The sequence below is a fragment of the Protopterus annectens genome, chromosome 9.part0 (assembly GCF_019279795.1).
Source record: "Protopterus annectens isolate FY-2018-M chromosome 9.part0, PAN1.0, whole genome shotgun sequence".
NCBI lineage: Eukaryota > Metazoa > Chordata > Ceratodontiformes > Protopteridae > Protopterus > Protopterus annectens.
Window position 1 is genome coordinate 1,943,095,643 of NC_056743.1, and position 13,737 is coordinate 1,943,109,379.

At 40.0% G+C, this 13,737-nt stretch overlaps 1 protein-coding gene across 1 annotated transcript in view; it reads right to left on the minus strand.

Moving 5' to 3' along the window:
• The window catches only part of RNASEH2A (ribonuclease H2 subunit A), an 859,137-nt gene that overhangs the window by 566,514 nt on the left and 278,886 nt on the right, over nucleotides 1–13,737 (minus strand). The window lies entirely within an intron of this gene.

Genomic DNA, 13,737 nt, shown 5'->3' on the forward strand with positions numbered 1-13,737 from the left:
GTTGCCTTGGATGGAAGAAATACGCAAGATCACATGCCTCCAAACTTCGAACTTGAGTGCTTCAGTAAAAGCTAAGCGTATAAACTTCTCCATAATTTGCTGCTCCTCTTTGGGACTGAATTGATCATTCAGTCCTGGGAAGGCAGTTGTGTTCAACTTTGCTTGCCATATCAGCTCTCCTGTACTAGTTTCCTACTGTCCACCTTTACCATCAGTCTAACTTTTCTGTATTCCAAATTTAAATCTTATTTAAATGCTAAAGTAATTGAGTGTTAACAGCAATCTAGTATCATGGGTGCTAGTATATCTTTCTCAGGCTTCAGTTTTTGATTGTAAAGTCAGCAAGCTTTAACGTGGCCACACCCCACTGCAACAGTAGCACAATTGCTCCTCACTAGGGAGAGGCTGGAAGCTCAGTTCTTGAGCTTGGACATTCTACTATTACAGAAAGCTTAATCGAGTCACTTCTGTTCCCCATGACGTCTTTGTTCTGAAATTATATGAACCAATTCCAATAAAAACATAGATCTCTTTTTTTTTTATGTGCATTCCCTCAAGTCCATTATCACAACTTCTATGAAACAAATTGTAAATTTAATTGCCACTAAATTACTGGGTAAATTTCAGTAGGAAAAGCTTCAAAGTGGTATCTAGGTAATGTTAGCTTCGCAGGCCTTTATTTTAAAACTGGCACAATAGAAACATTGTTTATACCAAATGGAGCTGTGACAACTCCTGATACTCTAGCTTGTCTGCCAAACTCTTTCCTTTCTGAAACGCTTTGCCTAGAATTCCACATCTAAACTTGACAAAGCTCACATTTCACTCAGAATACAGACTTGCTTTCTAGAGACTGTTCTCGTATCCTCTTCTAAAACGAAACTTTGGCATGTCGAACACTTAACAATATATGCAATAGCTTTACTTGCAAGAGGGGAATTGTCTGTAGTCCTAACCCTGTACTTCCCTTTTTATGTAGTTAAATATTTGTAGATACCATATTTTTCCAGAGTGAAAACATGCAACTAAAGTTTGTTGCGAAATCTGAAATTCCCAATTCAGCTCTCATCACTACACTTCTGTGTTTCACCTTCATAAAAAATTGCCTGACCAGTTCATAAAATCCTTGGGGAAAACCAAGACCAGTATACATCTGTAGGCGTTGACTGTCTTGCCATAAATCATTATTCAAGCCTATACATTCTCAGCACTTGTCTGTTAAATGGTGTGTAGGTTGCAATCTGTCAGACACAGCTAAATGGTACATTTGTCTATTTGGGGGGGGGGGGGTTATGTTTATACATCTTGGATAACAAAGATGCTTATCCTGGGAGGTAAGTTGGATATCAACCCTTGTCAAATGATTGTGTAGATTTCTGTATGCTGTATTTACCTGATTTCCTGAACTAAATGAATAAATGTTTTGCAGTGTGAAACATTGGTATATAATCTATACTGTCATGACTAGCCCCCTATTTGGTTTCCTAACTTTCTTGATTTTAACTCGTGTAACAAATTGAACCTCCTGTGTAGCGTTGGATGAGACTTTTGAATATCAAATTCAAATGCTTTTTGAAAGCTAGGATCAATGGGTACAGGAGTAGATAAAAAAAAATTCTATAATGCTAAGTTATCGCCTTTATTACTGTATTGCAGCGCTAAATACAATTTCCTAGTAAATTCCAAAATTGTCCACTGCATCAGACATTCATAAGAATGAACCAGATCCACTTTTGAAATAAAACTGATAAGGAAATGTCCATGTGACCATGTTAAAATCATTATAGGACATTATTCCTCAAATCATTTAAATGTAATCTCCCTCCCTCTTGTATTGCAGATTCCTCCACCTGTAATTCTAAAGTTTGATACTCTGTATTCCAGTTCTCGACTCTGCCCTTCTGTGCGAACCCCGGAGTGTGGGTGTGGGGCACTGTGTAAAGGATTCTCCAGGTTAATTCTTTCCATAGGATTTGTGTGGGGATCATACTCTTTGTTAAATTAGAATTGTTACAATTGTAGTACTGGGTGTTGTACACTAAAACTTTTAACTTGCATATTATGCCTTTTAAAGTTTTAATTGTGTAGAGTTTTATCCTACATCTTTAATCTTTCTATTTTAACATTAATTTACAAACAAAAAACTTGGTTTCAAAACTTTGAAATCCACAATTTTCTTATTGAAGAAATCACTTTCTAAACATTCCTCCCAATTAAGTTCATCTTCAAATCTGTAATTTGCTCACTCATAATTGAGATTTAGAATTTAAGGTATTCTACCAAGTACAGTTGTCTTAATTATACACAATTTTCTTTCCAAATTACCTTGAGTTATTCTAGCTCCATATAATCTGATACTGTAGAATGTTCCAGCAATGTGTCTCAAGTCTGGGAAGCCATACAGGTAAGTTAAAATGTCCATGACTGTAACAGAATTGGATACTGTAAATGCAGGCGTGCAACTGCTCCGTTGTAAACCATGTACATTGAATCATTTGTCACTCCCAAATGTTTGGTCCCTTGTTAAACTTCAGTGGATAAAATACTTCCTTTTGGGAGCAAATGGGTTGTTTCCACTGTAGCCACCAAGTCCTGCCAGTGCTGCCATTACTGTAGTTGCCAATATTAGAATTGATCTTTCTATTAGAGTTCCTGAACCTGGGTTGCTGTACTTTTGAATCTGTCTACCACACTTAAGGTTTCCGTACTTTTAAAGGGCAGAGATCTACTTTTTTTTAGATGCTAACACTTTTTCACTTAAAGGGTTTAAAGTCCATTTAAAACTCTCAATCCAATTAAGCATTACTAAACAGTTTTCACCTTTGTTGCATTGCCTTTTCAAGCTTATCAGATTGACTCATGATTTCCACAAACATTTTAAGAAAATCTGCTAAATGGTATGCTCCTTGAGAGAGGTATCCAGTGAAATATATTTCAGAGATTGCCGAAGACATTGTAAAAAAACACCCTATTTGGTAAGAGGAATTTAATAGTAAAGCTTTAATTCTGCACTAAAAGCACACGAGGGCTGTAGTTCCAGTATAATGCTGGTTGATAAAATTATTGAATTGGAGTACATAAAGGAATTAATACCTCTTCCTTGGGTGAAGAACCCCACTTTGTACAACCAGGTACTTCAAAGACCACCTGGAACAAAAACGGGGGGGGGGGGAGTAGGAAATGTGGAAATCTAAATATTGCCCTTGCACATCAGGGGAAAGCATAGGGTTAGGATTGAATACCAATAGACTAGTTGTAAGGGAAAACTGCTAAAGTAAAGCTACTGTGTATTGCCCAATTTTTTTTTTCTAGTTGGAAAACCGTATTTAGAGGATATATGGATACATTTGATATCTAGAAAATGTGATGTTTTATTCCAGTTAGTAAAATGTGTAGGCTAAGTTTAGATTTGCAATTCTATAAAATTTGCTGGTGGGAGTTGAGAAATGAAGCTGGAGTATAGGGAGCTCTTTTGGCAATTTAAATGCCACAGCTCTGCTGGTTATAATTAAGAGTGGTTTATATTGTACCTGGTTTGAATTAAAGGGTTGTGTAGCTCTGACACATTCCAATTTAAATACTGCTTTGAAACTCTTCTTATTGTTTGTGTATCCCTATTTTTAATTGGGATGGCACTTTAAGAAATTTATATCACTTGAGGTCATTTAAATGGGGGGGGGTGTACTGTTTTCTTGTAGGAACAAAGACGAAAAAATGCTTGACATTCTTTAATCAATAAATTAGTGGGCTGTGCCTAACAACCATTTTGGCTATCTCCAGTTAGCTTAACCATGCCCTGAACGCTTTCTGGATTATTTTCAAATTCATACTTGCAGTGCAAAAGTTGCCACCCATGGCATTGTAAAAAAACAAGGGTCAGTTATTTGTGTGGCTCATGGCTTCTAGACTGGATTTATTTCGTGAAGGAGCACAAATTATGTTCAGTGTTAGTGGAGAGAGAGATTCCACACCTATGGCTAAAATTTGTGATTTAGGTTACTAGTGAATGGGGATGCAAATATACCCCACTTTTAGGTTAAGGAACTGATAGTGACATAAGGCAATGAGATGGTTTGAGAATTCCTTTTATTATAAAAATATAATGTGCATACTAAACTCATTTTTAAACAAATGAGTTTGTTTGATTAGCCACACTTTGTATATACAAAGAACATAAACCGATTTTGGAGAAAATTAATACTTTGAGACAAGTGTGGGTCTTGTAATTAATGCTCTTATTTTAGAAAATTTTGTTTACCTTTAATTCTAGATCATCTTGAGTGAAGGGTAATTTTGCTGCTGTTGTGGTATATGTGGCTATTTGTTCGTGTCCCACTTAAGCAAAATAGTTGTGTCCTGTGTAAATGTACTTTAATATAACCTATAATGTTTAAATTTGGAATATTGCAAGTTTAAGTTGGATGGTAGGGGTGGACAATGGGAAATTCAGAATTGGTATGACAAGGCTGAATGCAACTGCTTTCCCAGGATTAAATGCGCATGTCAGTCAATTTAGCGCTAAAGATGAGCACAACAAAATTATGATGGTAATGGCATGGTTTGGTGTTTTTAATAAACATGCTGAAAGTTTTACATTTTCATATCCTTTCTCTAATGAAAGGAAGTTATCTCAAAGTCCAGAAAGAACTATGAAAGTGCTAAATTTTCAATAAAATGTGTTTTGGCAGTATGATTTCTTCCACCCAAGGTTATGTGAACCCTTACTGTTTTCTTGGTGATGAATTATAACAGGGTTTCATGGGTCCCACTTTCTTTGTAGTTGGATGTTTACATTTTTATTGATAACTCCCTCAGTCATGAAGTGCAAGTAAAATCTAAATTGATTTTGCTGGGTTCATGTTGCATCTTCCCTTTCACACTGAAAGGAACTTCTACACACTCCAAGCCTACCAGCACCACTTTACCAATTTGTTTTCCTAGCCCCGAGTGCCCTCATGGGCAGACTTTTTTTCTCTAGCTATTTCTTGCTTGTAATGCTCTGAGGGCACAGCTGATGAGATTGCAATGCCCTACTCTGTAGTATTTGACTACATTGTCTGATCCGAAAGTCCTGAGAAACCTGAAAAAAAATCTCATGCAGTTTTTTGCAGTGACATTGTATGCTGCATAACTTATGAAGTTCTTAAGGGTAAAGAATAACAAGATTATTCAGCTTTTTAAAACTGAAGCTCAAACTTATCTCCCCCAAGTCAGCAAAAAAATAAAATTTCCTCTTAGTGAAATTGCTTCAGTTATCTGTTTTAATCTTATTTTTATAAATGGTGTAGAATCCATTGTGATTTAAGCTTTAATAGCTTGGACTGTTAAGGCAAAATATAAGGAACTTGTAATTACTTGTTAGTATAAATACTATTGTGACTGCAAGGAGTATGGTTTGTGGCAGATTTCAGCTGCTTTGTGAAGAACTGGGCATTTCAGTGCAAGCTTGCCAAAGAGTAGCTTCACCTGCACGCCTGGGCACATGTTTCTCAAATAAGCTTGTTTGCCTTGGCCTGATATAGTATTTGGGGGAAGGGTGTGTAATGAGTGGAAGCTGCAATGCTTTCCAGTACTGCAGGTATGATTCCATCTGCTGGTCTTGTAGCTGAAACCTTGTCTGAGTATGGTATTGTTGGGCTAGCAGTACAGTTAGTAGTGGGAAGAGGATAGGCTAGGAAGGTGGAAGTAAATGGCTGTGGTTGGCTTTACCTTTTTAGAAGTGCGGTGCAGGGGAGTGTCTAGGCCTGCCTCTGGGAGATGCTTCATTTTGCACTTGTGAAAAGCGGCACATAATCGAGAGCTGCTGCTGCATGTTGGGCCACTGGCTCTAGCAGACTGGTCCACCCACTGCTGCCCACCCCTTAATTGGGCCAACAAGATCTGAAGACCTTAAGGATTTGCCTTGAGGATGGAAGAATTAATGGAGCAAAGTAAGGGTGTTGCTCAATGGCTCCCAGAGCATTGAAAGCCATTAAACTTGGTCTTTGAATGCTAACCACAATGAGCTTGGCTTGTTTCATTTTAATTTTCTCCTCGTTTCACCACTTTAATTAGATAATGCTGGAGTCACTGAACAATTTTGCAAAACTCAACATGGTCCATTTAAGTATGCCTTCATGCCTGGCTTTTCCCATTCCTTCCGAAAGATTTTTTTTTCAACTTGACATACTATAGAAAGCCATATTTATGATAGATTCAAATTAACCTGCTTGAAATTTGGGTGATATCTAAAATGCTGCTGGTACACTTAGAGGCTGGCCTATATGCATTCTTGCTGATAGTGTCATTGGTCCTAATTACAGCTTTAGCTGAGCTATTTGGCATTGTACAATACTGGCCGGTAATGCCTGCAGATTTTAACAGTGATTTATTGATAGATGTTACTTAACATATGGCACATTGCCAGGTTAATAGGCATTTGTTGGATATGTAGAAGGGGAGCTGAGATGTCTGCAAGAGTTTAAGAAAACAATCTTAGTATCATGGGAGTAGTAAGCAGACCTCCACAGTCTCAGAACATCGGCTGCAGAGGCATTTGGCTTTCCACAGTCATCAAGCCTTCTGGGTATGGCTACAAAGGTAATGTGGTATAGCAATATGGCCAACTCAGCAATCTCATATTGAGTCACTCAGCTGATTTCCACCCCCAATCACAGCTAGGTAGCTGTGTAGGAAACTGGTCAGCCAGTCAGGGTCTGATCTTAATGGGTAATGTCTTGTAGAAAAAGAAATGCACACTTCTGAACTGCAGGTAGTGATGTGGCTTAAGTCCTCGTCCTGTGAGTGGAGGTTTTGTCTGATTTAACTTTTGCCTCGAGTTTGATTTTGCTGGTGGAGAAGCTGGGCAGAAAGGATGGGGCTTGCTGCTAACGTAGGCTGCTTATATTAAGTAAACTCTCAGCCTTGGAAGATTTTGACTTCAAGACCTCTTACCTTTGAGAGGGCCCATGGCTGTTGCAGTTGCAAAAACTCCAGAAATGAGCGATGCCTGGTGTGTGTAAAGTTCCTGCAAGAAATGCAGGTAGTGCCTGCCACATGACATTCTGGTCAGTGACTGTTGGAGACTGCTGTAATTATCTGTCACTCCAGTGTCTCAGGATCCAAGAATGAACAGTTCTGTGTAGGATAGGAGCTGGCTTTAAGGGAAAGGAAAAATGGCCTAGTCAGTTTGGACTGATGGGGCAAAATGCTGGTGCATTCCACTGCCCCCTCTAGTCTAGAATTATCACTGATCTGGAAGCCAGTTAGGCAGGAGGGATGGAATTGACGTCTAGTTTGTACATTTAGATGCCTTATTGTGAGTGTAGGCCATACCCAATGGCCTGCCCTAGACGTTACTGGCTAGTCTAGAGCAGAATGTCTGCACCACCTTTAAGGATGCAAGAAAATCCAGCATTACTTTTTTTTGTGGTAAATCAGAGTCAATATTACCAGTTTCATGTTTTCTTTTCAAAAACATGTATGTTAATACAAAACCTATTTTAGTAATTGTCCTTTATTATGGGTCATAGCTCAATTCTTACAAACTTTATTGAATTATCACTTACAACATAGGCGAACTTGTATAAACAATATTAAGATCACATTTACAAAATGCATCACATATATTCTTCTGTACAATATAATCAATCCAACATTGTATAAATTGTTCAGTTTTTACATTTTTTTAAACCTTCCTCTAAAATGTTTTTCTGCATGTATTGCTGCCAAAATTTTTTTGTGTATAATTTGCCCCAACCCAAGATCCCACTTCTGTTTATCTGTTGCAATATTCACTAGTTCAAGTATGGTTGGTTTAGACAGATTTCCATTTTCTAGTAATTGTGTTTTTTTTTTTTTTTTGCAGCCTCCAGAATTAACTTGAGACCTTACTATGTTTAGGCAATTCAGATCCTGTATTGCAGCTCAGACTAATTTCTTTAGTTACACTCTTGCTCACCCAGCATGCCCGACAGAGTACTATGTTGGGAATTAAGTCTGCCAAGACATTACACGTCTGAAAATATATGCACCCAGCTACCTCTTTCTTCCCCATCACATTGCCATTTGCCGGATGGAAAGTTCTTTGGAATCTGCTTGGGGTATAAAAGTACCTTTGCAAGTTGCTTATCTAATTACTCTCCCTTCTCTGATTCCTATAGTTATTGTGAATTATTCTATATGCCCTACTGATTATCCCTTTAACACCAGCTTCTGTTCCAGATTCAACTAATAACCAGTGCAGGTCTTTCACCTAGGATTCTCCTATCCCTTTTTCTTTGGCTATACTCTTGATATCAAACCCTAATTGGGAAGGCAGTCTCTAGACTGCAGTCAAAATGTATTTGTGGCCTCTTCTCATTCTATTACCTTTCTAATTATTTGCTCCCAGTACCTTGGTTCCATTGCCATCTTCCTCCAGTAAATTCTAGCTCCCTCTTAAATATATGTACCCCTATTTGCAGTCATTCCTATTGGCAGAAATTCCATTCCCATGTTATATATTTTATTTTGTCACTTGTTATCCTTGGGGATCTGCATCCAAAATTCCACACCCTACTTATTTCTCTGTTTCGTCATCCCTTTCCACTTTGAACTGTAACTTTAAGCTTGTGTTGTGCGTAAGAGCTTTAACTCCATAACCTTAAACATCCCTTCAAATCTGGTAATCCTAAACCACTTGACTCTTACTCTCTTCCCCTCCCAGATAATGCCCTTCAACTCTCTAATTACTATCCAACTTCTCCTCCTCTGGTTGATAAAAAAATAAGCCTGACCTGTGTATAAAACTAAAGGGACTGGCTTATATCTTGCTATCCAGAGACAAGAACCTCCAGTTTCTCAGTTTTTGTATTCTCTTGATTAGTCTCCTCCCACATACGTTCATAGGCCCAAGGGCCTACATAAGCCTAGCCAGCAAGGTTCCATAGCTTACACCACCCATGAAAGTTATTTTCCTGTGCCACTGTCCAGCAGAGAGAAGTGGGTGCTGGGATGCATTTCCCATTTCCCGTCCACTCATCAAGATTTTTCTTGAGTGCTAATGAAAAGCTTTGCTTGACATAGATGGGTAACTTGGTCCAGTGTATAGGAAGTCTCTGGGACGGGAATCTATCCCTCCAGTGTGTCCTGTTGTGGTGACAAGGTTTAGGTCCCTAGACCATGTAGCTCAGAGGGATTGGGATTTCTTTAGGTGTAGCATGTCCAACAGCTCTGGGTTTGACATAGCTTTATACGTTAGGCAGAGATCACCTCTGAGTAGGTGATGTGCCACAGAGTAAAACTGGAGTTCTTTGAGGCTGTCTGTGTAGGGCATTTGAGGTCAGTAATCTGCTTTGTGAGGTACTTCTGTGGCCTTTCCAGCTGCTGCAGATGTCTTGTGAGATGCATTCCAAAAGGGATGGGTCTAATAGACTAGTAGAGGGGAACAATGACCTCTCTTTTTTTTTCCTGGATGAGAACTCTTTTATGATGTGTGCCACGTAGAAGGACTTACTGACTACTGTGGCGATGTGACTATCAGAATCCTTTTTAACCTATACTCCTATACTTTTGTGACAACAGAGGTACTGCCAGTGCAGCTAGCTGGAATTTTGTAAATTGTCATTTGTAAATATTAACATGATTCATCTAAGATGCTTGTGTTACAAATGTATTAGAGCTATAGGAGATGGTTTGTACAGATGTGTGCTGCAGAGGTGCTGTTTGAAATGTATCCACAGTGTACCCTACGGAACAGGACAGAAATGTACGTTATTGTAACTGTTGAAATGTATAGATTTTAACATAGGAAACAAATACAGGTTAACTTGCAAAAATTCAGATAAATAGCTGACATTAAATTACTTTATGGTTGGGCCATAAAAAGATGTCATTTAGTTTCAGTCAGCAAGTAGAGACAAATGTCTAAAACCAAGGATCTTTCAGTATCGTCTTGGGAAGTGTTTTATTGTTTTGACTTCCATTTGCCAAAGATCTGAGGAAAAGGACTTGTCTGTGTTTTCACAGGTAGTTGCTAAATACTCCGATTCCAGCAGTGGGGGTTTTCATCTGGGATAGTCAGATGACAAGAAATGATGCCATTCTATAAGCTATCCGAGCAGTAATATTTGAGATGTTAATTTGAGAACACTCTGAGAGACTTGTGTTAGCCCTTAGCTGTGGGCTAAAGGAAAACTCCATTATATTCTCTTTACTCACTTCCACTTAAAATGTATTGGATTAAATATTCACATATGCAAAAGTAAGAACACAGCTACACACACACACACATATATATATATATATATATATATATATCAGTAACTTGGATATTGACTGCTTGGTGTAACTATCATTCTAAGCCTTTTAGTTTAAGCACTTGGTCCTCGGACCAGTTTTACATCAAGAAGGTTTGTTGTCTGCACTGTTGTGGCAGGACAGGTAGCTTACATCCTTCTGAGTTGGGCGCTGCTGATTGAGGGCTCAGTGTCTGTAATTCTATAAGTGTATTTCTGGTTAAAGTACTTGGGCTTCAGGCCAGTCATTTTACATTAAGGTTTGTGGTCTTCACCCTTGTAGGAGGAGAGGCTGGACTCTGCCCTTCTGAGCTGGGAATTTCTTACTGAAATTGGTGTGCCTTGTTTGTTGTCGCATAAACTTGATTCAGGCCTTCTGAATCTAGCTTTGTTTTTATAACTTGGGCACTAATCCAGCCTTCTTTTTTGGAGAAGGTTCCCCTGCACCCCAGTGGCAGGAGTGTGCAGTTAGAACTTGCCTGAAGACTACAGGAACAGGGCTCCATTTTGAGATTTTACTGGCTAATTAGGTAATTTGTTTAAAAGCCTTTTCTGATTGCTTGTAGTCATCTAAAGCTGTTTTAAGTGTATTGTTGACTGTAGTAGTTTAAAGCAGTTTTAAGTGTATTTTTTTTTTACTGTTTTTGCCTTACCTTTTAAAAAAAAATTCCTTGTTTCCCACCTTTCTAAGCTAGTATAGTCCAGTTTTCAGGCTAGTGCTGAACTCGGGGCTGTTACAAGTTTCTGAGTTGCCCATACCTTGAATAGGAGGAGGTTTCTCTGCTCATCTGTGAGAGAGGGAGCTTTGAGCAGCCATCTGTCCCTGAAGGAGTGGTTCCAGCCCAGAAGTTAGTAGTTTATAGGCCATTTTGGGCTAATTTCGCTCATTTCCTTGCTGTAAAAACTGCGTTTGCATGGATTTGCATGTCCCGGCAGTGCCGGTTAGCTAGGGCTTGTGAGGTTTCAGCCAGTAACTAGTAGTTTATTGGTCGTTTTGGGCCAGTTTCTAGCTTTTTCCAGCTCCCTGGTATAAAACGCGCGTTAGCGCGGAGCTGCCACTGTTGCACACCTAGGGCAGCGCCGGTTAAGCAGGTTTAAACTATTCGGGCTACCTAAAGTCCACTCTTCAAATTTTCCCTTAAAACTACCTTCCTCGAACTATACTACTGATCAAATCAGCGTATCCAATAACTAAAAAGATCATCTCTACTTGACTCCAAGTAGACTATTCTCTATCTGTTAAACCTAGCACTTGCTCCTACAGTACTTATTACCTTAATACGGCACTCTTGTCATAGATAGTACCCCAAAAAGGCAACCCCCCCCCATTTCTCGGTCACCCACGTCCCCCGGAATCTTTTTAAAGTTTTTGTCTATCCTTCTAGCATGTCGAGGGATCAGTTGCTAGTGTCCTCTCCTGCTCAGCTGGTGAACCTGGGAATATTGAGGCAATGTTACAATTGCCTCATGTACACAGACAACCCTCTCCTCCTCCCACAAAACACAAATACATGCGAGAGATGCAACTATACGGCCAAACTGGAGGCTGAGCTCTCTCAACATAGGACTGGCAAGACCAGTCAGGAGGAGAAGGTTACCACACACACTATAGACCCAGTCTCACATAGTACCATTACAACCTCAAGTCATACACATAAACACACGAAGACATACTCTGAGGCTCTGATCAAAAATCTACCAAAACAGCAGAGGCCACCAAAGCAGACACCCAAGGAACCACCACCTCAGAACACAACACCTGCAACACATAGACCTCAGTCAGAGTGTCAAACAGTCACAGCCCTTAAGGCCAAACACAATGCCAGACACACTAGTCATTGGTGACTCCATAGTCAGACACACTGACGTCCCGCTCACCAGACTGAGTAAGGAGAAGGTCACAGTAAGCTGCCTGTCGGGCGCTAGAATCCGCCACATAACGCAAGCACTCAGGTCTCTCAACAGCAGGTACAAATATGACTCGGTCATTGTCCACGCTGGTGTAAACGACCTGAGACGTACCTCCTTTGACTACATGAAAAGAGACATTGAGGAGCTCTCTGATTATGTAGCCCAGGCAGGTATGACCCTGACCTTGAGCAGTATCCTACCTTCACCAAGAATGATGCCACAATACAGAGATAAGATCAGCTTTAACAATTGGCTTAAACACTGGTGTCATTCAAAGGGGATCCAGTATCTGTCTGCCTGGGATGACATGCTGGACAAGCCACGCTGCTTCAAGGGACGGCTTGCACCTGTCACCCTGGGATTCCGGATATTGGCAAAGGCTCTTGCCACCCCATAGTGCCTTTTTAGGCAAGGCTCAAATTCTAAACCTACCACCCTAGAACACAAAAAGGAAAAAACTAAGGGTAATGCTGCTCAATGCCAGAAGTCTAAATCTCAAAATGCATGCACTCGAGGCCCTTCTCAGTATGGAGAACATCGATGTCTGTGCTGTGACTGAAACCTGGTTCAAGGCTCCTGAGAGCACCCCAGCTATCAGGTTTTACCTCGTATCATGCGTTCGGCCCAAAATCCGGACAATACCAAGAAAGGAGGGGGTATCCATATTCATCAAGGACACCCACACCTCAAGACTGGTGGCAACGCACGATGCATCGGAGACCATCCAGGTGCAATTAACCATAGGCAAGACTGCTCTGCAAATTGTAGCATGTTACAGGCCACCCTCACAAACTCAGGAACCTCACATGGCCTTCCTGAAAACACTAGAGGGATAAATGTATCACCAAACACCATCATACTAGGTGACTTCAATTACCCTAATATAGACTGGGAACACTACTCAAGCCCAAACACCGTAGCCCAAAAGTTCCTGGAATTCATAAACTCAAATGCCATGGAACAACTAGTCACCATCCCCACAAGAGGAGATAACATACTTGATCTCATCATCACGAACATGGGAGCACAATGTTCAACACCGAAGTATACCCCCCACTGGTGAAATCAGATCAGAAACTAATCTCGCTGGAGGTCCGCATCCCACCCCACCTGAAATAAAAAAAGACCACAGTAAAGAACTTCTCAAAAGCCAACTTCACACTTCTAAAGACCAGTGTGGTCTCCTTTCAGGCCCCCGAGCCGGGCGGAAAACAATACTCAAGCCGCTGAATCACTTACAAATGCCTTCTACCAGCACCTGCAGGACTGCATGGATAAGGCAATCCCAAGCAAAACAAAGACTCTTTGTACCAAAGGCAAGCGTCCAGTCTGGTGGACCCCAGCCATAAACAAACTCTACAACAAAAGGAGGAAGCTACTACAAGATAGAGCAAAATCCTTAAAAGGTAAGACACCCTTGATCACTATAAGTAAAAACTAAGAGCTCTCATAAAATCATCCAAAGCAAATTTGAGAAAAATAGCTAAAGATTCAAAAGACAATCATAAGGCCCTTTAGCTATGTTAGAAACCTAGGAGGAAACTCCCAGATATGCTCAGAACTAGTTCAA